This window comes from Anomaloglossus baeobatrachus, unplaced genomic scaffold, assembly GCF_048569485.1.
Source record: "Anomaloglossus baeobatrachus isolate aAnoBae1 unplaced genomic scaffold, aAnoBae1.hap1 Scaffold_325, whole genome shotgun sequence".
Classification (NCBI taxonomy): domain Eukaryota; kingdom Metazoa; phylum Chordata; class Amphibia; order Anura; family Aromobatidae; genus Anomaloglossus; species Anomaloglossus baeobatrachus.
The window spans coordinates 110986-132795 of NW_027442639.1; the positions used below are offsets into that span (position 1 = coordinate 110986).

A 21810-nucleotide genomic window follows, 5' to 3' on the forward strand; every position below is an offset into this window, starting at 1 on the left:
GATGTATTTTCCGTTTGAACTGTGCACAACATGAAGAGACGGAACACTGGCGGCTTGTCACAATGCCCCCCGATGACATCACAATAGCGCTGCTGCCTAGAAAACAAGCTGCGCAGAAGAAGTTGTTCTTTGGGTGGGAGGGTGGGCTAGTGGAAGGAGGGGGCAATCTCTTTTTTTCCCGGGTGGTAGGGGGATGACAGGAGAAGGGAAGCGGGTGGTGAGAAAGGTACAGAGGGCAGGGTTTGGGGGCTGGGAAGGAAAGGGAAAAGATTAGGGTTTGGGGATGATGAAAGGGCTTTCTACGGGTAAGGATGGCAAAGGGTGGCAGTGACGGAAAGTCAGGCAACCTGTCCTGTCCGTCTTTTTGTATCGTGAATTGGAAAGACTGCAAGGGGGAGGGGAGTTGCTTGCGCCCTAAAGGAGGAGTTATTCAGATTCATTGCAGTGGGCGGCGGCTGCAAAACGCACCATTCTTCTTGTTTTGGCTCTGCAAAGCAGCCTTTTCAAGGGTTGGCTTGGGTGACAAAATGTCTTGTGTAGGCGTGGGTTTGTCTCCCTCTCGCTCTCTCTCCCTAAGATGTGTCCGGCATAGGCCAGGGTGCCACTCGAGGCCCAAACCAATTCTGGTTATCGCTTCTCGGCCTTTTGGCTAAGATCAAGTGTAGTATCTGTGAGGCTCGGCAGATGCAATGCACACTGGAAGGTTGCGCTTGCTAGTACTCTGGATGTATAGTATATTCATCTAGAGGAAAACATGGCCCTACCAGGATCGAGGCTATTAGACTGAGTAAGTGTGGGGGCTATGGTGCAATGTGCCCCAGGACTGACGACCCTGGAGTGAGTCTGAGCTTGCTGGCTTGGGACCCCGGCGAGCCTTGGGCTCTGTAGCACACCGTACCTTGCCCTTTCATACTTTCTGAGCATATTGCTCTATCCCGGCCTTCTGGCTAGGAAGGGAAATTTTTATAATCATGGTCGGAGGTCCGTTCAGCTTTGGGCTGAGAAACCAACACCCGGTTGGAGGTCCGGGTCAGCTTCGGCTGAGAAACCAACACCCGGTTTGAGGTCCGGGTCAGCTTCGGCTGAGAAACCAACACCCGGTTGGAGGTCCGGGTCAGCTTCGGCTGAGAAACCAACACCCGGTTGGAGGTCCGGGTCAGCTTCGGCTGAGAAACCAACACCCGGTTGGAGGTCCGGTTAGCCTTGGGCTGAGAAACTAACACCGGTTGACGGTCCGGGCAGTTTCGGCTGCGAAACCAACAACTAGTAGCTCTCTACTCCACTTGGGTAAGATGCCTGGGTGGACGCTGGGAGCAACGACAAGGCTCAACCAGGCTTCGGCTTGGGGGAGCACCGAAGATCCCTGACCCTTGCTGTGGCCTTCTGGCTCGGAGGGACGGGGTTGATTTTTGGGGACCCTCTCCTCACGGAAGGGTCCACACGAATCCTAGCCTTTGCACTGTTTTTGGTGTGACTTCGGTCATGCCTTTTTTGCGGTGCTTTGGAAAGCTTCATTAAATCAAAAATCTGTTCTTATCAGAACAAACTGAGCTAGCTACACTTGACGAGATACGATCAGGGAGACGAGCTCCGAAGCCCAGCCGAGACCGGAAGAGGGAGATCGGACGGAAGAAGAGCTTGGCAGAAAGAAGCAAGAAGACGAAGGCTCGGAGAAGACTTGGGGAGACCAGAGGAACTTCGAGGAGGAACACAGCGGGAGAAGACACCCGGAGAAGAATCCAAGATCCAGCTCCGGGAATTCAAGCAGGAACCAGCCATGGCAAGCAAGCCAGAGAAGGCAGCCAAGAAGGCTCAGGACCCAGGGACCTCCAGGAAGGCTCATCCAGAGGCTTCTTCGGCCCAAGAGGCCCCTACCTCCGACGCCAGCCAGCCGGAGGGAGCCCGGACGCCGCCTGAAAAGGCTCCAACCCTGGAGCCTTGGATGCGGCAGACGGTCGCCCTGAAGCTAAAGGCGGTGGATGGTAGGTTGCCGGACATGTCCAGCGACGTGTTCTGCAAGAAGATGATTCTGGATCAGGGCTTCTCCAGGGCGGAAACCCTGAGTGTCCAGACCTTCATGACTGGCATTTTTCTGGTAACCTTTGCCACGGTGAATGCCTGCAGGAGATACTGGGAGGCGATGAACGCAGCGATGCCGGACTCCCCTTTTCATTCTTTTTTAGGATCCTGTCCTATACAGAGGGATGAGAAGAGGATCACGGTCTCCATGCGGAACCCGCACACCCCAGGAAGAGACATCTCCACGTTCCTGGGACGTCTCTGCACAGTGGTGAGGGAGCCATCCCACATCCTTAACGGCAACGGATTCTGGACGGGTAAGTGGTCAGTAACCGTTCGACTCTACAGGGAACCAGCATCCGAGGATGGTCTCCAGCACCTGCCCCCGACATTCTCTCTGGGAAACTCCTTTGGTCTCATCTACTACCCGGACATGCCACACAACTGCAGGAAATGTGGCGGGAAAGGGCATTCGATGAAGACCTGCAAGGAGGACGCCTGCAGGGTTTGCCGGGTGACGGGACACAGCTCCAAGGACTGCCCAAAGAAGAAGACTTGCAACCTATGTGGACAGGCGGACCACCTTTACAAGGACTGCCCACAGCGGGAGAAATCCTGGGCAAGGGTTGCCGCGGTGACCCAGTATCGGGTAGTCGCAGCTTCGTCGACCAAGGCAGCTACGACCAAGGCCACAGAGGCCAAGGACAAGGCGGCCAAGAACCCGGCGACCGTGGCTCCAGCCGATGCCCCAGCAGCCACGGAGTCCAGGAAAAAGGGTAAGAAAACTGTTGCCCCCTCCCTGGTCCCCCCCCCTGTCACCCCTGTCCAAACCCCTCCCCCCCCGGCCAACCCTACTGAGGATTCCACTACCTCCACCTCATTTCCCTACTCCTCAGTTGGTCTCCTCACCCCCCCCCCAAAGCCCACTCTCCCTCCCCAGACCATGAGAGCAGAGGACCTCAGCACTCTTGCACTTTTCACCGAGGAGGATTTTCCAGCTCTTGTCTCCTCAGGTACAGGCCAAAGGAAAAGGAAGGTGGAAGATAGTCCTGTCGCAGAACCTTCCAAGCTGTTCATTGTGGATCCCAATCCACCCCAGGAAGAGGAGGATGGCCTCCTCCCAGAACCGGACGTGTTGGAGCAGATGGTGGAGTCCCTTGTGGCCGAAGAAGAAATGGAGGAGTCGGAAGCCACTGAGGCACCATCCCTGCTCGATCAGCTAGAAGAAGAGGGTCTGCTGGAGATACCCTTACCAGCAGGTGCCAAAGAGGAAGAACCGCCCGACCGGAGTGGTAACTAAGGCACACCGCCTGCGCTAACTTTCTCTTTCCTCCAATGACTGCTAACATTAACATCTTTTCCATTAATGTTAGGAGCATCAGAGACAAGTTCCGACGTCAGACAATTTTTGCGTTCCTTAACACTCAGTCTAGTGATGTATTTTTCCTGCAGGAATGCTCCCTTCCCTCCTCTAGGTCCTTCAACCATCTGGCCAGGGAGTGGACCCATGGCCCATCCTACTGGTCCGGCGGAGGCGACTGTAGGTCCGCGGGGGTCGCCGTGCTGATCAGGGGAAGCGCCTTCACATTGGACTCTGTTCAGGAAATCGTCTGCGGCAGGTTACTGCTCGTGGATGGCACCTGGGCGGGAGAACCTGTCAGGTTCATCAATGTGTACGCTTCTCCTGTGAAGAGCGATCGACTGGAGCTCCTCCAAGCCCTGCGCCCTCAGCTCGCTACCGCCAAGACGGTAGTGATGGCCGGGGATTTCAACTGCCCGATTGAGGAGGATGGACGCAGTTCTGGAACGGCTGCCAAGTTGGACGTCACATCCAAACTGCTCATTGAGATGGTGACCGAAGCCTCTCTTGTGGACGTTGTTGGCTCCATCGGACACGGATCCGTGAACTATTCATGGTGCCGATCCGATGGCTCGCTGCGTTCCAGGATTAACTTTGTGTTTACCTCTCGGGCGGTTGGGCGGAGTGGGCACTCGATGGTCCCCTGCTTCTTCTCTGACCACAGAGCCATTCACTTTCAAGGTGTGCTGGGCCATGGCTTCCCCATTGGCCCGGGCTCCTGGAAGCTGAACTGCTCTCTGCTGGAAAAGGGTGAGATTCTGGAGGAGCTTAGAGCTGCCTACTCCACGTGGCGGGCCTACAAGTCGGGCTTCCAGTCTGTTTCTGACTGGTGGGAATACGTTAAACTCGAGTTCCGTTTCTTCTTTCAGGCAAAGAGTCAACAACAGGCGTGTCTGAAGAGGAGGGACTTCAGGAGACTCCAGCGTGAGCTGCGTTCCCTGCAGGACCTTCTTCGATGCGGCTGGGACGTGAGAGAGGAGCTGGAGGAGACTAAGAGGAGCCTGAAAAGGCACTTCGAGGAGGAGTCCGAGCGAATTGTCTTCCGTTCCAAAGTGGAGAACCTGGAGAAGGGTGAGAAATGTAACTCGTTCTTTTTCAGGAAACTCCACGCCGGTCACACGCCCATGAATGAACTACGAGACGAGAGTGGAAGCATGCAACGCGGGAAAGAGAACGTGATGAAGGTCGTCAGCGACTTCTACAGCGAACTCTACGCCCGCAAGACTACTGACCCCGAGGCCGCCGATAAGTTCCTGTCAGGTATCACTAACCATCTTGACCCTGCAGACGCGGCGGCCATGGATGTTCCTCTGACGGTGGACGAGCTGCTCTCGGCCGCCAAATCCTTTAGTTCTGGCAGGACACCGGGCAGTGACGGCCTCCCAGCAGAGCTCTATGTAGCGCTGGGAGACCTAATCTGTCCGGACCTGTTAGGGCTGTATGAGGAGATGGTGGTGGAGGGCAGAATGCCTCCATCTCTGAGGGAAGGAATGGTCACGATCCTGTACAAGCGTAAAGGAGAAAGGTGCGACCTGAAGAATTGGCGTCCCATCACCCTTCTGAACGTCGACTACAAGATCCTGGCCAAGACGATGGCAACGAGATTGAAGACTGTTATCGGACGGATCATCCACCCGGATCAGACCTGCGGCATCCCCGGACGTCGCATCGCAGACAGCCTGGCTCTCATGCGGGACACGGTCGAGTACATCAAAGCCCGCCGGGTGCACGCAGCCCTGATCTCGTTGGATCAGGAAAAGGCCTTCGACCGTGTTTCCCATGAGTTCCTGGGCAAAGCTCTGCACAGGTTAGGTTTGGGTAACATGTTTTGCTTGTATGTCCAACTAATGTATTTTGATATTCACAGCTCGGTGTTGGTAAACGGCTGGAAGACTGACCCCTTCCCGGTCCTCTCAGGGGTCAGACAAGGCTGTCCTCTGTCACCTCTTCTTTTTGTTTGTGTTATAGAACTCTTTGCAGAGGCTATCCGGCGGAATGGAGAGATCAGAGGGATCACCGCACCAGGACCAGAACGCCTCGAGGTCAAGTGCTCGCTCTACATGGACGACGTGACCGTCTTCTGCGCGGACCGGCGCTCAGTCGACACCCTCGTCCAGACCTGTGAGACCTTCGGACGGGCTTCGGGAGCCAAAGTCAACTGCGGGAAGTCGGAAGCCATGCTCTTCGGGGACTGGCAGCCGGCCTCTTCCGCCCCCTTCCCTTTCAGCATCCAGCCGGATTTCATCAAGGTTCTTGGAGTCTGGTTCGGGAAGGAAGGAGCAGCCCTCAAGTCCTGGGAGGAACGCTTGACCAAGATCACCCAACGGATCGGTCTGTGGAGCCTCAGACGCCTCACCTGTGAGGGCAAAGCACTGGTCCTGCGTAACGAGGTACTGCCCGTGCTGCAGTACACGGCCCAGGCCTGGCCCCCCCTTGCCACCGTGTGCAGGGCCATTACCAGGACGGTGTTTCGTTTTGTCTGGGGATCCAAGATGGACAGAGTAAAGCGGAGCATCATGTACAAGGATCCTCGCAAGGGTGGGAAGGGCGTACCCGATATCCCCACCCTCCTGCGATCCTCCTTCGTATGTGACTGCGTTCGCCGAACTCTGCGAGTCAAGAGAGGTTCCGCGGGTGGGTCCATGTCTCGCTTCTTCCTGCTCCCCCTTTGGAGACGGTTAGGCTGGGACAAGTGGGACAGCTCCTTCCCCTACAACTGGACGACGCCATGGTTCTACGGAGACGTGGTTCGGTTTGTGAGGGAACACCAACTGGAGGGACTCAAGCCTGATTTGTGGAAGCCAAAGACTATCCACAAACTCATCAGAGCCAAGGACGAAATGGAGAACATTCCAGGACTTCATCACGACACACTGGAGACTGTTTGGACAAACGTGTCATCGGCTGGATTGACCAACGGGCACAAGGACTTGTCATGGATGGCGATACAGGGCGGACTGCCCGTCCGGTCATTCATGCACGCCCGGAACCTGTGCAAAACCCGGTACTGCCCAAGGTGCCCCTTCGTGGAGGAAACATCGCTGCACGCCTTTTGGGACTGCCGTTTCGCACAGCGCCTGTTGGTTGCCCTGGAGGATGACCTGAGGAACTCCGTCCCCAGAGGGAGCCTATCGTACCATTCCGTACTTTATGGACTCTTCCCTGGGACTCACACCGTTGGAGCCATCCAGGAGGCTTGGCGCCTTATGAACTGCTTTAAGGACGCTATTTGGGTCGCCAGGAACCGGCTCATCTTGAAGAGGGAGAGGATGTCTATCCAGGATTGCCGCAGGCTGATCCACAGCCTGCTCAGAGACTATTCCATCATGGACAGTCCGGACGACAACGCCGAGGAGGAGGTTTAAACCTCTTCAATGCCCCCTCCCTCCTTTTTCCCGTTATGTGCGTCTTTCAATAAAGCTTCGGGCCTGTGATTTCCCCACCCTATCCCCCTTTTCCCCTACCCCCACCCCCCAATCGCCGGTTCGTCGTTATTTATTGTCTAACTTTTTCTTTCAGCTTGAGTGTTATGGATAGCATAGGAGCGTGATGTATAGTTTAGTGAGTCGTACTCTATGGCTATGTAAGAATGATTGTATATTTCTGTGTGTACGGGGCTGCGGCACTGTACACGGTTTGTTACCTTTTTGTGAGTAGTGCATGATAATAAAGATGCTGTTAAATCAAAAAATCTGTTCTTATCAGTTTAATATCTGATACGTCCCCTATCTGGGGACCATATATTAAATGGATTTTTAGAACAGGGAGATGGAAAAAGAGCTTGCTCTGTCCACTCCACGCATTGACCTGGTATTGCAGTACCTCCAGGAACGGTGCACCCCTTCTTAACCCAGTTTCCAAAAGCAGAACTCGATTCACCTGATTCATATTAGCCCGATTAGCGAATTGAAATGAATTTTTATCTAACACACTTTTTACTTGCTTTATTCATCCAAATAGCAAACTCATCACCACTCAACTTCACCAACTCTGCTATGTCCCGTGCAGTATCTTGTTGTCAGTCTAATCTAGATCATGTGTAATTGAATGGAATAGATCCCTTTTGGACAAAGTGGAGTCAGATGCTGCAGTGACCACAGGTGTGAGAGGATCTACAATTGGCATCTGGTGTTATCTCTCTGCTTCCACTCCAAATAAAGTTACCTGTTGTTACCTGAACGTCAAATACTAAGAATGGGCGGCCTATGAAAGAATTAGTACTTTCATTAAGTATACTAAACCGGCTAATTGGGAATAGACAAACTGTAAAAAGCCCTCTGAGAAAGCCCCTCTCTAACCTTTGTTAGTAAGCTTTTCTGTAGCCTGCCTGTTGATGTATTTTCGGTTTGAACAGTGCACAACATGAAGAGACGGAACACTGGCGGCTTGTCACAATGCCCCCCGATGACATCACAATAGCGCTGCTGCCTAGAAAACAAGCTGCGCAGAAGAAGTTGTTCTTTGGGTGGGAGGGTGGGCTAGTGGAAGGAGGGGGCAATCTCTTTTTTTCCCGGGTGGTAGGGGGATGACAGGAGAAGGGAAGCGGGTGGTGAGAAAGGTACAGAGGGCAGGGTTTGGGGGCTGGGAAGGAAAGGGAAAAGATTAGGGTTTGGGGATGATGAAAGGGCTTTCTACGGGTAAGGATGGCAAAGGGTGGCAGTGACGGAAAGTCAGGCAACCTGTCCTGTCCGTCTTTTTGTATCGTGAATTGGAAAGACTGCAAGGGGGAGGGGAGTTGCTTGCGCCCTAAAGGAGGAGTTATTCAGATTCATTGCAGTGGGCGGCGGCTGCAAAACGCACCATTCTTCTTGTTTTTGCTCTGCAAAGCAGCCTTTTCAAGGGTTGGCTTGGGTGACAAAATGTCTTGTGTAGGCGTGGGTTTGTCTCCCTCTCGCTCTCTCTCCCTAAGATGTGTCCGGCATAGGCCAGGGTGCCACTCGAGGCCCAAACCAATTCTGGTTATCGCTTCTCGGCCTTTTGGCTAAGATCAAGTGTAGTATCTGTTCTTATCAGTTTAATATCTGATACGTCCCCTATCTGGGGACCATATATTAAATGGATTTTTAGAACAGGGAGATGGAAAAAGAGCTTGCTCTGTCCACTCCACGCATTGACCTGGTATTGCAGTACCTCCAGGAACGGTGCACCCCTTCTTAACCCAGTTTCCAAAAGCAGAACTCGATTCACCTGATTCATATTAGCCCGATTAGCGAATTGAAATGAATTTTTATCTAACACACTTTTTACTTGCTTTATTCATCCAAATAGCAAACTCATCACCACTCAACTTCACCAACTCTGCTATGTCCCGTGCAGTATCTTGTTGTCAGTCTAATCTAGATCATGTGTAATTGAATGGAATAGATCCCTTTTGGACAAAGTGGAGTCAGATGCTGCAGTGACCACAGGTGTGAGAGGATCTACAATTGGCATCTGGTGTTATCTCTCTGCTTCCACTCCAAATAAAGTTACCTGTTGTTACCTGAACGTCAAATACTAAGAATGGGCGGCCTATGAAAGAATTAGTACTTTCATTAAGTATACTAAACCGGCTAATTGGGAATAGACAAACTGTAAAAAGCCCTCTGAGAAAGCCCCTCTCTAACCTTTGTTAGTAAGCTTTTCTGTAGCCTGCCTGTTGATGTATTTTCGGTTTGAACAGTGCACAACATGAAGAGACGGAACACTGGCGGCTTGTCACAATGCCCCCCGATGACATCACAATAGCGCTGCTGCCTAGAAAACAAGCTGCGCAGAAGAAGTTGTTCTTTGGGTGGGAGGGTGGGCTAGTGGAAGGAGGGGGCAATCTCTTTTTTTCCCGGGTGGTAGGGGGATGACAGGAGAAGGGAAGCGGGTGGTGAGAAAGGTACAGAGGGCAGGGTTTGGGGGCTGGGAAGGAAAGGGAAAAGATTAGGGTTTGGGGATGATGAAAGGGCTTTCTACGGGTAAGGATGGCAAAGGGTGGCAGTGACGGAAAGTCAGGCAACCTGTCCTGTCCGTCTTTTTGTATCGTGAATTGGAAAGACTGCAAGGGGGAGGGGAGTTGCTTGCGCCCTAAAGGAGGAGTTATTCAGATTCATTGCAGTGGGCGGCGGCTGCAAAACGCACCATTCTTCTTGTTTTTGCTCTGCAAAGCAGCCTTTTCAAGGGTTGGCTTGGGTGACAAAATGTCTTGTGTAGGCGTGGGTTTGTCTCCCTCTCGCTCTCTCTCCCTAAGATGTGTCCGGCATAGGCCAGGGTGCCACTCGAGGCCCAAACCAATTCTGGTTATCGCTTCTCGGCCTTTTGGCTAAGATCAAGTGTAGTATCTGTTCTTATCAGTTTAATATCTGATACGTCCCCTATCTGGGGACCATATATTAAATGGATTTTTAGAACAGGGAGATGGAAAAAGAGCTTGCTCTGTCCACTCCACGCATTGACCTGGTATTGCAGTACCTCCAGGAACGGTGCACCCCTTCTTAACCCAGTTTCCAAAAGCAGAACTCGATTCACCTGATTCATATTAGCCCGATTAGCGAATTGAAATGAATTTTTATCTAACACACTTTTTACTTGCTTTATTCATCCAAATAGCAAACTCATCACCACTCAACTTCACCAACTCTGCTATGTCCCGTGCAGTATCTTGTTGTCAGTCTAATCTAGATCATGTGTAATTGAATGGAATAGATCCCTTTTGGACAAAGTGGAGTCAGATGCTGCAGTGACCACAGGTGTGAGAGGATCTACAATTGGCATCTGGTGTTATCTCTCTGCTTCCACTCCAAATAAAGTTACCTGTTGTTACCTGAACGTCAAATACTAAGAATGGGCGGCCTATGAAAGAATTAGTACTTTCATTAAGTATACTAAACCGGCTAATTGGGAATAGACAAACTGTAAAAAGCCCTCTGAGAAAGCCCCTCTCTAACCTTTGTTAGTAAGCTTTTCTGTAGCCTGCCTGTTGATGTATTTTCGGTTTGAACAGTGCACAACATGAAGAGACGGAACACTGGCGGCTTGTCATAATGCCCCCCGATGACATCACAATAGCGCTGCTGCCTAGAAAACAAGCTGCGCAGAAGAAGTTGTTCTTTGGGTGGGAGGGTGGGCTAGTGGAAGGAGGGGGCAATCTCTTTTTTTCCCGGGTGGTAGGGGGATGACAGGAGAAGGGAAGCGGGTGGTGAGAAAGGTACAGAGGGCAGGGTTTGGGGGCTGGGAAGGAAAGGGAAAAGATTAGGGTTTGGGGATGATGAAAGGGCTTTCTACGGGTAAGGATGGCAAAGGGTGGCAGTGACGGAAAGTCAGGCAACCTGTCCTGTCCGTCTTTTTGTATCGTGAATTGGAAAGACTGCAAGGGGGAGGGGAGTTGCTTGCGCCCTAAAGGAGGAGTTATTCAGATTCATTGCAGTGGGCGGCGGCTGCAAAACGCACCATTCTTCTTGTTTTTGCTCTGCAAAGCAGCCTTTTCAAGGGTTGGCTTGGGTGACAAAATGTCTTGTGTAGGCGTGGGTTTGTCTCCCTCTCGCTCTCTCTCCCTAAGATGTGTCCGGCATAGGCCAGGGTGCCACTCGAGGCCCAAACCAATTCTGGTTATCGCTTCTCGGCCTTTTGGCTAAGATCAAGTGTAGTATCTGTTCTTATCAGTTTAATATCTGATACGTCCCCTATCTGGGGACCATATATTAAATGGATTTTTAGAACAGGGAGATGGAAAAAGAGCTTGCTCTGTCCACTCCACGCATTGACCTGGTATTGCAGTACCTCCAGGAACGGTGCACCCCTTCTTAACCCAGTTTCCAAAAGCAGAACTCGATTCACCTGATTCATATTAGCCCGATTAGCGAATTGAAATGAATTTTTATCTAACACACTTTTTACTTGCTTTATTCATCCAAATAGCAAACTCATCACCACTCAACTTCACCAACTCTGCTATGTCCCGTGCAGTATCTTGTTGTCAGTCTAATCTAGATCATGTGTAATTGAATGGAATAGATCCCTTTTGGACAAAGTGGAGTCAGATGCTGCAGTGACCACAGGTGTGAGAGGATCTACAATTGGCATCTGGTGTTATCTCTCTGCTTCCACTCCAAATAAAGTTACCTGTTGTTACCTGAACGTCAAATACTAAGAATGGGCGGCCTATGAAAGAATTAGTACTTTCATTAAGTATACTAAACCGGCTAATTGGGAATAGACAAACTGTAAAAAGCCCTCTGAGAAAGCCCCTCTCTAACCTTTGTTAGTAAGCTTTTCTGTAGCCTGCCTGTTGATGTATTTTCGGTTTGAACAGTGCACAACATGAAGAGACGGAACACTGGCGGCTTGTCACAATGCCCCCCGATGACATCACAATAGCGCTGCTGCCTAGAAAACAAGCTGCGCAGAAGAAGTTGTTCTTTGGGTGGGAGGGTGGGCTAGTGGAAGGAGGGGGCAATCTCTTTTTTTCCCGGGTGGTAGGGGGATGACAGGAGAAGGGAAGCGGGTGGTGAGAAAGGTACAGAGGGCAGGGTTTGGGGGCTGGGAAGGAAAGGGAAAAGATTAGGGTTTGGGGATGATGAAAGGGCTTTCTACGGGTAAGGATGGCAAAGGGTGGCAGTGACGGAAAGTCAGGCAACCTGTCCTGTCCGTCTTTTTGTATCGTGAATTGGAAAGACTGCAAGGGGGAGGGGAGTTGCTTGCGCCCTAAAGGAGGAGTTATTCAGATTCATTGCAGTGGGCGGCGGCTGCAAAACGCACCATTCTTCTTGTTTTTGCTCTGCAAAGCAGCCTTTTCAAGGGTTGGCTTGGGTGACAAAATGTCTTGTGTAGGCGTGGGTTTGTCTCCCTCTCGCTCTCTCTCCCTAAGATGTGTCCGGCATAGGCCAGGGTGCCACTCGAGGCCCAAACCAATTCTGGTTATCGCTTCTCGGCCTTTTGGCTAAGATCAAGTGTAGTATCTGTTCTTATCAGTTTAATATCTGATACGTCCCCTATCTGGGGACCATATATTAAATGGATTTTTAGAACAGGGAGATGGAAAAAGAGCTTGCTCTGTCCACTCCACGCATTGACCTGGTATTGCAGTACCTCCAGGAACGGTGCACCCCTTCTTAACCCAGTTTCCAAAAGCAGAACTCGATTCACCTGATTCATATTAGCCCGATTAGCGAATTGAAATGAATTTTTATCTAACACACTTTTTACTTGCTTTATTCATCCAAATAGCAAACTCATCACCACTCAACTTCACCAACTCTGCTATGTCCCGTGCAGTATCTTGTTGTCAGTCTAATCTAGATCATGTGTAATTGAATGGAATAGATCCCTTTTGGACAAAGTGGAGTCAGATGCTGCAGTGACCACAGGTGTGAGAGGATCTACAATTGGCATCTGGTGTTATCTCTCTGCTTCCACTCCAAATAAAGTTACCTGTTGTTACCTGAACGTCAAATACTAAGAATGGGCGGCCTATGAAAGAATTAGTACTTTCATTAAGTATACTAAACCGGCTAATTGGGAATAGACAAACTGTAAAAAGCCCTCTGAGAAAGCCCCTCTCTAACCTTTGTTAGTAAGCTTTTCTGTAGCCTGCCTGTTGATGTATTTTCGGTTTGAACAGTGCACAACATGAAGAGACGGAACACTGGCGGCTTGTCACAATGCCCCCCGATGACATCACAATAGCGCTGCTGCCTAGAAAACAAGCTGCGCAGAAGAAGTTGTTCTTTGGGTGGGAGGGTGGGCTAGTGGAAGGAGGGGGCAATCTCTTTTTTTCCCGGGTGGTAGGGGGATGACAGGAGAAGGGAAGCGGGTGGTGAGAAAGGTACAGAGGGCAGGGTTTGGGGGCTGGGAAGGAAAGGGAAAAGATTAGGGTTTGGGGATGATGAAAGGGCTTTCTACGGGTAAGGATGGCAAAGGGTGGCAGTGACGGAAAGTCAGGCAACCTGTCCTGTCCGTCTTTTTGTATCGTGAATTGGAAAGACTGCAAGGGGGAGGGGAGTTGCTTGCGCCCTAAAGGAGGAGTTATTCAGATTCATTGCAGTGGGCGGCGGCTGCAAAACGCACCATTCTTCTTGTTTTTGCTCTGCAAAGCAGCCTTTTCAAGGGTTGGCTTGGGTGACAAAATGTCTTGTGTAGGCGTGGGTTTGTCTCCCTCTCGCTCTCTCTCCCTAAGATGTGTCCGGCATAGGCCAGGGTGCCACTCGAGGCCCAAACCAATTCTGGTTATCGCTTCTCGGCCTTTTGGCTAAGATCAAGTGTAGTATCTGTTCTTATCAGTTTAATATCTGATACGTCCCCTATCTGGGGACCATATATTAAATGGATTTTTAGAACAGGGAGATGGAAAAAGAGCTTGCTCTGTCCACTCCACGCATTGACCTGGTATTGCAGTACCTCCAGGAACGGTGCACCCCTTCTTAACCCAGTTTCCAAAAGCAGAACTCGATTCACCTGATTCATATTAGCCCGATTAGCGAATTGAAATGAATTTTTATCTAACACACTTTTTACTTGCTTTATTCATCCAAATAGCAAACTCATCACCACTCAACTTCACCAACTCTGCTATGTCCCGTGCAGTATCTTGTTGTCAGTCTAATCTAGATCATGTGTAATTGAATGGAATAGATCCCTTTTGGACAAAGTGGAGTCAGATGCTGCAGTGACCACAGGTGTGAGAGGATCTACAATTGGCATCTGGTGTTATCTCTCTGCTTCCACTCCAAATAAAGTTACCTGTTGTTACCTGAACGTCAAATACTAAGAATGGGCGGCCTATGAAAGAATTAGTACTTTCATTAAGTATACTAAACCGGCTAATTGGGAATAGACAAACTGTAAAAAGCCCTCTGAGAAAGCCCCTCTCTAACCTTTGTTAGTAAGCTTTTCTGTAGCCTGCCTGTTGATGTATTTTCGGTTTGAACAGTGCACAACATGAAGAGACGGAACACTGGCGGCTTGTCACAATGCCCCCCGATGACATCACAATAGCGCTGCTGCCTAGAAAACAAGCTGCGCAGAAGAAGTTGTTCTTTGGGTGGGAGGGTGGGCTAGTGGAAGGAGGGGGCAATCTCTTTTTTTCCCGGGTGGTAGGGGGATGACAGGAGAAGGGAAGCGGGTGGTGAGAAAGGTACAGAGGGCAGGGTTTGGGGGCTGGGAAGGAAAGGGAAAAGATTAGGGTTTGGGGATGATGAAAGGGCTTTCTACGGGTAAGGATGGCAAAGGGTGGCAGTGACGGAAAGTCAGGCAACCTGTCCTGTCCGTCTTTTTGTATCGTGAATTGGAAAGACTGCAAGGGGGAGCGGAGTTGCTTGCGCCCTAAAGGAGGAGTTATTCAGATTCATTGCAGTGGGCGGCGGCTGCAAAACGCACCATTCTTCTTGTTTTTGCTCTGCAAAGCAGCCTTTTCAAGGGTTGGCTTGGGTGACAAAATGTCTTGTGTAAGCGTGGGTTTGTCTCCCTCTCGCTCTCTCTCCCTAAGATGTGTCCGGCATAGGCCAGGGTGCCACTCGAGGCCCAAACCAATTCTGGTTATCGCTTCTCGGCCTTTTGGCTAAGATCAAGTGTAGTATCTGTTCTTATCAGTTTAATATCTGATACGTCCCCTATCTGGGGACCATATATTAAATGGATTTTTAGAACAGGGAGATGGAAAAAGAGCTTGCTCTGTCCACTCCACGCATTGACCTGGTATTGCAGTACCTCCAGGAACGGTGCACCCCTTCTTAACCCAGTTTCCAAAAGCAGAACTCGATTCACCTGATTCATATTAGCCCGATTAGCGAATTGAAATGAATTTTTATCTAACACACTTTTTACTTGCTTTATTCATCCAAATAGCAAACTCATCACCACTCAACTTCACCAACTCTGCTATGTCCCGTGCAGTATCTTGTTGTCAGTCTAATCTAGATCATGTGTAATTGAATGGAATAGATCCCTTTTGGACAAAGTGGAGTCAGATGCTGCAGTGACCACAGGTGTGAGAGGATCTACAATTGGCATCTGGTGTTATCTCTCTGCTTCCACTCCAAATAAAGTTACCTGTTGTTACCTGAACGTCAAATACTAAGAATGGGCGGCCTATGAAAGAATTAGTACTTTCATTAAGTATACTAAACCGGCTAATTGGGAATAGACAAACTGTAAAAAGCCCTCTGAGAAAGCCCCTCTCTAACCTTTGTTAGTAAGCTTTTCTGTAGCCTGCCTGTTGATGTATTTTCGGTTTGAACAGTGCACAACATGAAGAGACGGAACACTGGCGGCTTGTCACAATGCCCCCCGATGACATCACAATAGCGCTGCTGCCTAGAAAACAAGCTGCGCAGAAGAAGTTGTTCTTTGGGTGGGAGGGTGGGCTAGTGGAAGGAGGGGGCAATCTCTTTTTTTCCCGGGTGGTAGGGGGATGACAGGAGAAGGGAAGCGGGTGGTGAGAAAGGTACAGAGGGCAGGGTTTGGGGGCTGGGAAGGAAAGGGAAAAGATTAGGGTTTGGGGATGATGAAAGGGCTTTCTACGGGTAAGGATGGCAAAGGGTGGCAGTGACGGAAAGTCAGGCAACCTGTCCTGTCCGTCTTTTTGTATCGTGAATTGGAAAGACTGCAAGGGGGAGGGGAGTTGCTTGCGCCCTAAAGGAGGAGTTATTCAGATTCATTGCAGTGGGCGGCGGCTGCAAAACGCACCATTCTTCTTGTTTTTGCTCTGCAAAGCAGCCTTTTCAAGGGTTGGCTTGGGTGACAAAATGTCTTGTGTAGGCGTGGGTTTGTCTCCCTCTCGCTCTCTCTCCCTAAGATGTGTCCGGCATAGGCCAGGGTGCCACTCGAGGCCCAAACCAATTCTGGTTATCGCTTCTCGGCCTTTTGGCTAAGATCAAGTGTAGTATCTGTTCTTATCAGTTTAATATCTGATACGTCCCCTATCTGGGGACCATATATTAAATGGATTTTTAGAACAGGGAGATGGAAAAAGAGCTTGCTCTGTCCACTCCACGCATTGACCTGGTATTGCAGTACCTCCAGGAACGGTGCACCCCTTCTTAACCCAGTTTCCAAAAGCAGAACTCGATTCACCTGATTCATATTAGCCCGATTAGCGAATTGAAATGAATTTTTATCTAACACACTTTTTACTTGCTTTATTCATCCAAATAGCAAACTCATCACCACTCAACTTCACCAACTCTGCTATGTCCCGTGCAGTATCTTGTTGTCAGTCTAATCTAGATCATGTGTAATTGAATGGAATAGATCCCTTTTGGACAAAGTGGAGTCAGATGCTGCAGTGACCACAGGTGTGAGAGGATCTACAATTGGCATCTGGTGTTATCTCTCTGCTTCCACTCCAAATAAAGTTACCTGTTGTTACCTGAACGTCAAATACTAAGAATGGGCGGCCTATGAAAGAATTAGTACTTTCATTAAGTATACTAAACCGGCTAATTGGGAATAGACAAACTGTAAAAAGCCCTCTGAGAAAGCCCCTCTCTAACCTTTGTTAGTAAGCTTTTCTGTAGCCTGCCTGTTGATGTATTTTCGGTTTGAACAGTGCACAACATGAAGAGACGGAACACTGGCGGCTTGTCACAATGCCCCCCGATGACATCACAATAGCGCTGCTGCCTAGAAAACAAGCTGCGCAGAAGAAGTTGTTCTTTGGGTGGGAGGGTGGGCTAGTGGAAGGAGGGGGCAATCTCTTTTTTTCCCGGGTGGTAGGGGGATGACAGGAGAAGGGAAGCGGGTGGTGAGAAAGGTACAGAGGGCAGGGTTTGGGGGCTGGGAAGGAAAGGGAAAAGATTAGGGTTTGGGGATGATGAAAGGGCTTTCTACGGGTAAGGATGGCAAAGGGTGGCAGTGACGGAAAGTCAGGCAACCTGTCCTGTCCGTCTTTTTGTATCGTGAATTGGAAAGACTGCAAGGGGGAGGGGAGTTGCTTGCGCCCTAAAGGAGGAGTTATTCAGATTCATTGCAGTGGGCGGCGGCTGCAAAACGCACCATTCTTCTTGTTTTTGCTCTGCAAAGCAGCCTTTTCAAGGGTTGGCTTGGGTGACAAAATGTCTTGTGTAGGCGTGGGTTTGTCTCCCTCTCGCTCTCTCTCCCTAAGATGTGTCCGGCATAGGCCAGGGTGCCACTCGAGGCCCAAACCAATTCTGGTTATCGCTTCTCGGCCTTTTGGCTAAGATCAAGTGTAGTATTTGTTCTTATCAGTTTAATATCTGATACGTCCCCTATCTGGGGACCATATATTAAATGGATTTTTAGAACAGGGAGATGGAAAAAGAGCTTGCTCTGTCCACTCCACGCATTGACCTGGTATTGCAGTACCTCCAGGAACGGTGCACCCCTTCTTAACCCAGTTTCCAAAAGCAGAACTCGATTCACCTGATTCATATTAGCCCGATTAGCGAATTGAAATGAATTTTTATCTAACACACTTTTTACTTGCTTTATTCATCCAAATAGCAAACTCATCACCACTCAACTTCACCAACTCTGCTATGTCCCGTGCAGTATCTTGTTGTCAGTCTAATCTAGATCATGTGTAATTGAATGGAATAGATCCCTTTTGGACAAAGTGGAGTCAGATGCTGCAGTGACCACAGGTGTGAGAGGATCTACAATTGGCATCTGGTGTTATCTCTCTGCTTCCACTCCAAATAAAGTTACCTGTTGTTACCTGAACGTCAAATACTAAGAATGGGCGGCCTATGAAAGAATTAGTACTTTCATTAAGTATACTAAACCGGCTAATTGGGAATAGACAAACTGTAAAAAGCCCTCTGAGAAAGCCCCTCTCTAACCTTTGTTAGTAAGCTTTTCTGTAGCCTGCCTGTTGATGTATTTTCGGTTTGAACAGTGCACAACATGAAGAGACGGAACACTGGCGGCTTGTCACAATGCCCCCCGATGACATCACAATAGCGCTGCTGCCTAGAAAACAAGCTGCGCAGAAGAAGTTGTTCTTTGGGTGGGAGGGTGGGCTAGTGGAAGGAGGGGGCAATCTCTTTTTTTCCCGGGTGGTAGGGGGATGACAGGAGAAGGGAAGCGGGTGGTGAGAAAGGTACAGAGGGCAGGGTTTGGGGGCTGGGAAGGAAAGGGAAAAGATTAGGGTTTGGGGATGATGAAAGGGCTTTCTACGGGTAAGGATGGCAAAGGGTGGCAGTGACGGAAAGTCAGGCAACCTGTCCTGTCCGTCTTTTTGTATCGTGAATTGGAAAGACTGCAAGGGGGAGGGGAGTTGCTTGCGCCCTAAAGGAGGAGTTATTCAGATTCATTGCAGTGGGCGGCGGCTGCAAAACGCACCATTCTTCTTGTTTTTGCTCTGCAAAGCAGCCTTTTCAAGGGTTGGCTTGGGTGACAAAATGTCTTGTGTAGGCGTGGGTTTGTCTCCCTCTCGCTCTCTCTCCCTAAGATGTGTCCGGCATAGGCCAGGGTGCCACTCGAGGCCCAAACCAATTCTGGTTATCGCTTCTCGGCCTTTTGGCTAAGATCAAGTGTAGTATCTGTTCTTATCAGTTTAATATCTGATACGTCCCCTATCTGGGGACCATATATTAAATGGATTTTTAGAACAGGGAGATGGAAAAAGAGCTTGCTCTGTCCACTCCACGCATTGACCTGGTATTGCAGTACCTCCAGGAACGGTGCACCCCTTCTTAACCCAGTTTCCAAAAGCAGAACTCGATTCACCTGATTCATATTAGCCCGATTAGCGAATTGAAATGAATTTTTATCTAACACACTTTTTACTTGCTTTATTCATCCAAATAGCAAACTCATCACCACTCAACTTCACCAACTCTGCTATGTCCCGTGCAGTATCTTGTTGTCAGTCTAATCTAGATCATGTGTAATTGAATGGAATAGATCCCTTTTGGACAAAGTGGAGTCAGATGCTGCAGTGACCACAGGTGTGAGAGGATCTACAATTGGCATCTGGTGTTATCTCTCTGCTTCCACTCCAAATAAAGTTACCTGTTGTTACCTGAACGTCAAATACTAAGAATGGGCGGCCTATGAAAGAATTAGTACTTTCATTAAGTATACTAAACCGGCTAATTGGGAATAGACAAACTGTAAAAAGCCCTCTGAGAAAGCCCCTCTCTAACCTTTGTTAGTAAGCTTTTCTGTAGCCTGCCTGTTGATGTATTTTCGGTTTGAACAGTGCACAACATGAAGAGACGGAACACTGGCGGCTTGTCACAATGCCCCCCGATGACATCACAATAGCGCTGCTGCCTAGAAAACAAGCTGCGCAGAAGAAGTTGTTCTTTGGGTGGGAGGGTGGGCTAGTGGAAGGAGGGGGCAATCTCTTTTTTTCCCGGGTGGTAGGGGGATGACAGGAGAAGGGAAGCGGGTGGTGAGAAAGGTACAGAGGGCAGGGTTTGGGGGCTGGGAAGGAAAGGGAAAAGATTAGGGTTTGGGGATGATGAAAGGGCTTTCTACGGGTAAGGATGGCAAAGGGTGGCAGTGACGGAAAGTCAGGCAACCTGTCCTGTCCGTCTTTTTGTATCGTGAATTGGAAAGACTGCAAGGGGGAGGGGAGTTGCTTGCGCCCTAAAGGAGGAGTTATTCAGATTCATTGCAGTGGGCGGCGGCTGCAAAACGCACCATTCTTCTTGTTTTTGCTCTGCAAAGCAGCCTTTTCAAGGGTTGGCTTGGGTGACAAAATGTCTTGTGTAGGCGTGGGTTTGTCTCCCTCTCGCTCTCTCTCCCTAAGATGTGTCCGGCATAGGCCAGGGTGCCACTCGAGGCCCAAACCAATTCTGGTTATCGCTTCTCGGCCTTTTGGCTAAGATCAAGTGTAGTATCTGTTCTTATCAGTTTAATATCTGATACGTCCCCTATCTGGGGACCATATATTAAATGGATTTTTAGAACAGGGAGATGGAAAAAGAGCTTGCTCTGTCCACTCCACGCATTGACCTGGTATTGCAGTACCTCCAGGAACGGTGCACCCCTTCTTAACCCAGTTTCCAAAAGCAGAACTCGATTCACCTGATTCATATTAGCCCGATTAGCGAATTGAAATGAATTTTTATCTAACACACTTTTTACTTGCTTTATTCATCCAAATAGCAAACTCATCACCACTCAACTTCACCAACTCTGCTATGTCCCGTGCAGTATCTTGTTGTCAGTCTAATCTAGATCATGTGTAATTGAATGGAATAGATCCCTTTTGGACAAAGTGGAGTCAGATGCTGCAGTGACCACAGGTGTGAGAGGATCTACAATTGGCATCTGGTGTTATCTCTCTGCTTCCACTCCAAATAAAGTTACCTGTTGTTACCTGAACGTCAAATACTAAGAATGGGCGGCCTATGAAAGAATTAGTACTTTCATTAAGTATACTAAACCGGCTAATTGGGAATAGACAAACTGTAAAAAGCCCTCTGAGAAAGCCCCTCTCTAACCTTTGTTAGTAAGCTTTTCTGTAGCCTGCCTGTTGATGTATTTTCGGTTTGAACAGTGCACAACATGAAGAGACGGAACACTGGCGGCTTGTCACAATGCCCCCCGATGACATCACAATAGCGCTGCTGCCTAGAAAACAAGCTGCGCAGAAGAAGTTGTTCTTTGGGTGGGAGGGTGGGCTAGTGGAAGGAGGGGGCAATCTCTTTTTTTCCCGGGTGGTAGGGGGATGACAGGAGAAGGGAAGCGGGTGGTGAGAAAGGTACAGAGGGCAGGGTTTGGGGGCTGGGAAGGAAAGGGAAAAGATTAGGGTTTGGGGATGATGAAAGGGCTTTCTACGGGTAAGGATGGCAAAGGGTGGCAGTGACGGAAAGTCAGGCAACCTGTCCTGTCCGTCTTTTTGTATCGTGAATTGGAAAGACTGCAAGGGGGAGGGGAGTTGCTTGCGCCCTAAAGGAGGAGTTATTCAGATTCATTGCAGTGGGCGGCGGCTGCAAAACGCACCATTCTTCTTGTTTTTGCTCTGCAAAGCAGCCTTTTCAAGGGTTGGCTTGGGTGACAAAATGTCTTGTGTAGGCGTGGGTTTGTCTCCCTCTCGCTCTCTCTCCCTAAGATGTGTCCGGCATAGGCCAGGGTGCCACTCGAGGCCCAAACCAATTCTGGTTATCGCTTCTCGGCCTTTTGGCTAAGATCAAGTGTAGTATCTGTTCTTATCAGTTTAATATCTGATACGTCCCCTATCTGGGGACCATATATTAAATGGATTTTTAGAACAGGGAGATGGAAAAAGAGCTTGCTCTGTCCACTCCACGCATTGACCTGGTATTGCAGTACCTCCAGGAACGGTGCACCCCTTCTTAACCCAGTTTCCAAAAGCAGAACTCGATTCACCTGATTCATATTAGCCCGATTAGCGAATTGAAATGAATTTTTATCTAACACACTTTTTACTTGCTTTATTCATCCAAATAGCAAACTCATCACCACTCAACTTCACCAACTCTGCTATGTCCCGTGCAGTATCTTGTTGTCAGTCTAATCTAGATCATGTGTAA

The 21810-nt window shown here is 49.5% G+C and overlaps 11 non-coding genes and 2 pseudogenes across 11 annotated transcripts; all 13 read left to right on the forward strand.

The window, feature by feature from the left end:
* The first annotated feature begins 629 nt into the window (after positions 1–629).
* On the forward strand, positions 630–756 carry LOC142270152 (U2 spliceosomal RNA; annotated as a pseudogene).
* Positions 757–7018: 6262 nt separating this feature from the next.
* LOC142270126 (U2 spliceosomal RNA) lies at positions 7019–7223 on the forward strand (annotated as a pseudogene).
* Positions 7224–8340: 1117 nt separating this feature from the next.
* On the forward strand, positions 8341–8531 carry LOC142269970 (U2 spliceosomal RNA). Its single transcript, XR_012735347.1, has one exon. It is a non-coding gene; the product is annotated as a U2 spliceosomal RNA (small nuclear RNA).
* A 1117-nt stretch (positions 8532–9648) lies between these two features.
* Positions 9649–9839, forward strand: LOC142269971 (U2 spliceosomal RNA). The gene has a single exon (XR_012735348.1). It is a non-coding gene; the product is annotated as a U2 spliceosomal RNA (small nuclear RNA).
* A 1117-nt stretch (positions 9840–10956) lies between these two features.
* Positions 10957–11147, forward strand: LOC142269973 (U2 spliceosomal RNA). The gene has a single exon (XR_012735350.1). It is a non-coding gene; the product is annotated as a U2 spliceosomal RNA (small nuclear RNA).
* Positions 11148–12264: 1117 nt separating this feature from the next.
* Positions 12265–12455, forward strand: LOC142269974 (U2 spliceosomal RNA). The gene has a single exon (XR_012735351.1). It is a non-coding gene; the product is annotated as a U2 spliceosomal RNA (small nuclear RNA).
* Positions 12456–13572: 1117 nt separating this feature from the next.
* LOC142269975 (U2 spliceosomal RNA) lies at positions 13573–13763 on the forward strand. Its single transcript, XR_012735352.1, has one exon. It is a non-coding gene; the product is annotated as a U2 spliceosomal RNA (small nuclear RNA).
* Positions 13764–14880: 1117 nt separating this feature from the next.
* On the forward strand, positions 14881–15071 carry LOC142269976 (U2 spliceosomal RNA). The gene has a single exon (XR_012735353.1). It is a non-coding gene; the product is annotated as a U2 spliceosomal RNA (small nuclear RNA).
* Positions 15072–16188: 1117 nt separating this feature from the next.
* On the forward strand, positions 16189–16379 carry LOC142269978 (U2 spliceosomal RNA). Its single transcript, XR_012735354.1, has one exon. It is a non-coding gene; the product is annotated as a U2 spliceosomal RNA (small nuclear RNA).
* A 1117-nt stretch (positions 16380–17496) lies between these two features.
* LOC142270117 (U2 spliceosomal RNA) lies at positions 17497–17687 on the forward strand. Its single transcript, XR_012735480.1, has one exon. It is a non-coding gene; the product is annotated as a U2 spliceosomal RNA (small nuclear RNA).
* A 1117-nt stretch (positions 17688–18804) lies between these two features.
* On the forward strand, positions 18805–18995 carry LOC142269979 (U2 spliceosomal RNA). Its single transcript, XR_012735355.1, has one exon. It is a non-coding gene; the product is annotated as a U2 spliceosomal RNA (small nuclear RNA).
* Positions 18996–20112: 1117 nt separating this feature from the next.
* LOC142269980 (U2 spliceosomal RNA) lies at positions 20113–20303 on the forward strand. The gene has a single exon (XR_012735356.1). It is a non-coding gene; the product is annotated as a U2 spliceosomal RNA (small nuclear RNA).
* Positions 20304–21420: 1117 nt separating this feature from the next.
* On the forward strand, positions 21421–21611 carry LOC142269981 (U2 spliceosomal RNA). The gene has a single exon (XR_012735357.1). It is a non-coding gene; the product is annotated as a U2 spliceosomal RNA (small nuclear RNA).
* Positions 21612–21810: the final 199 nt, after the last annotated feature.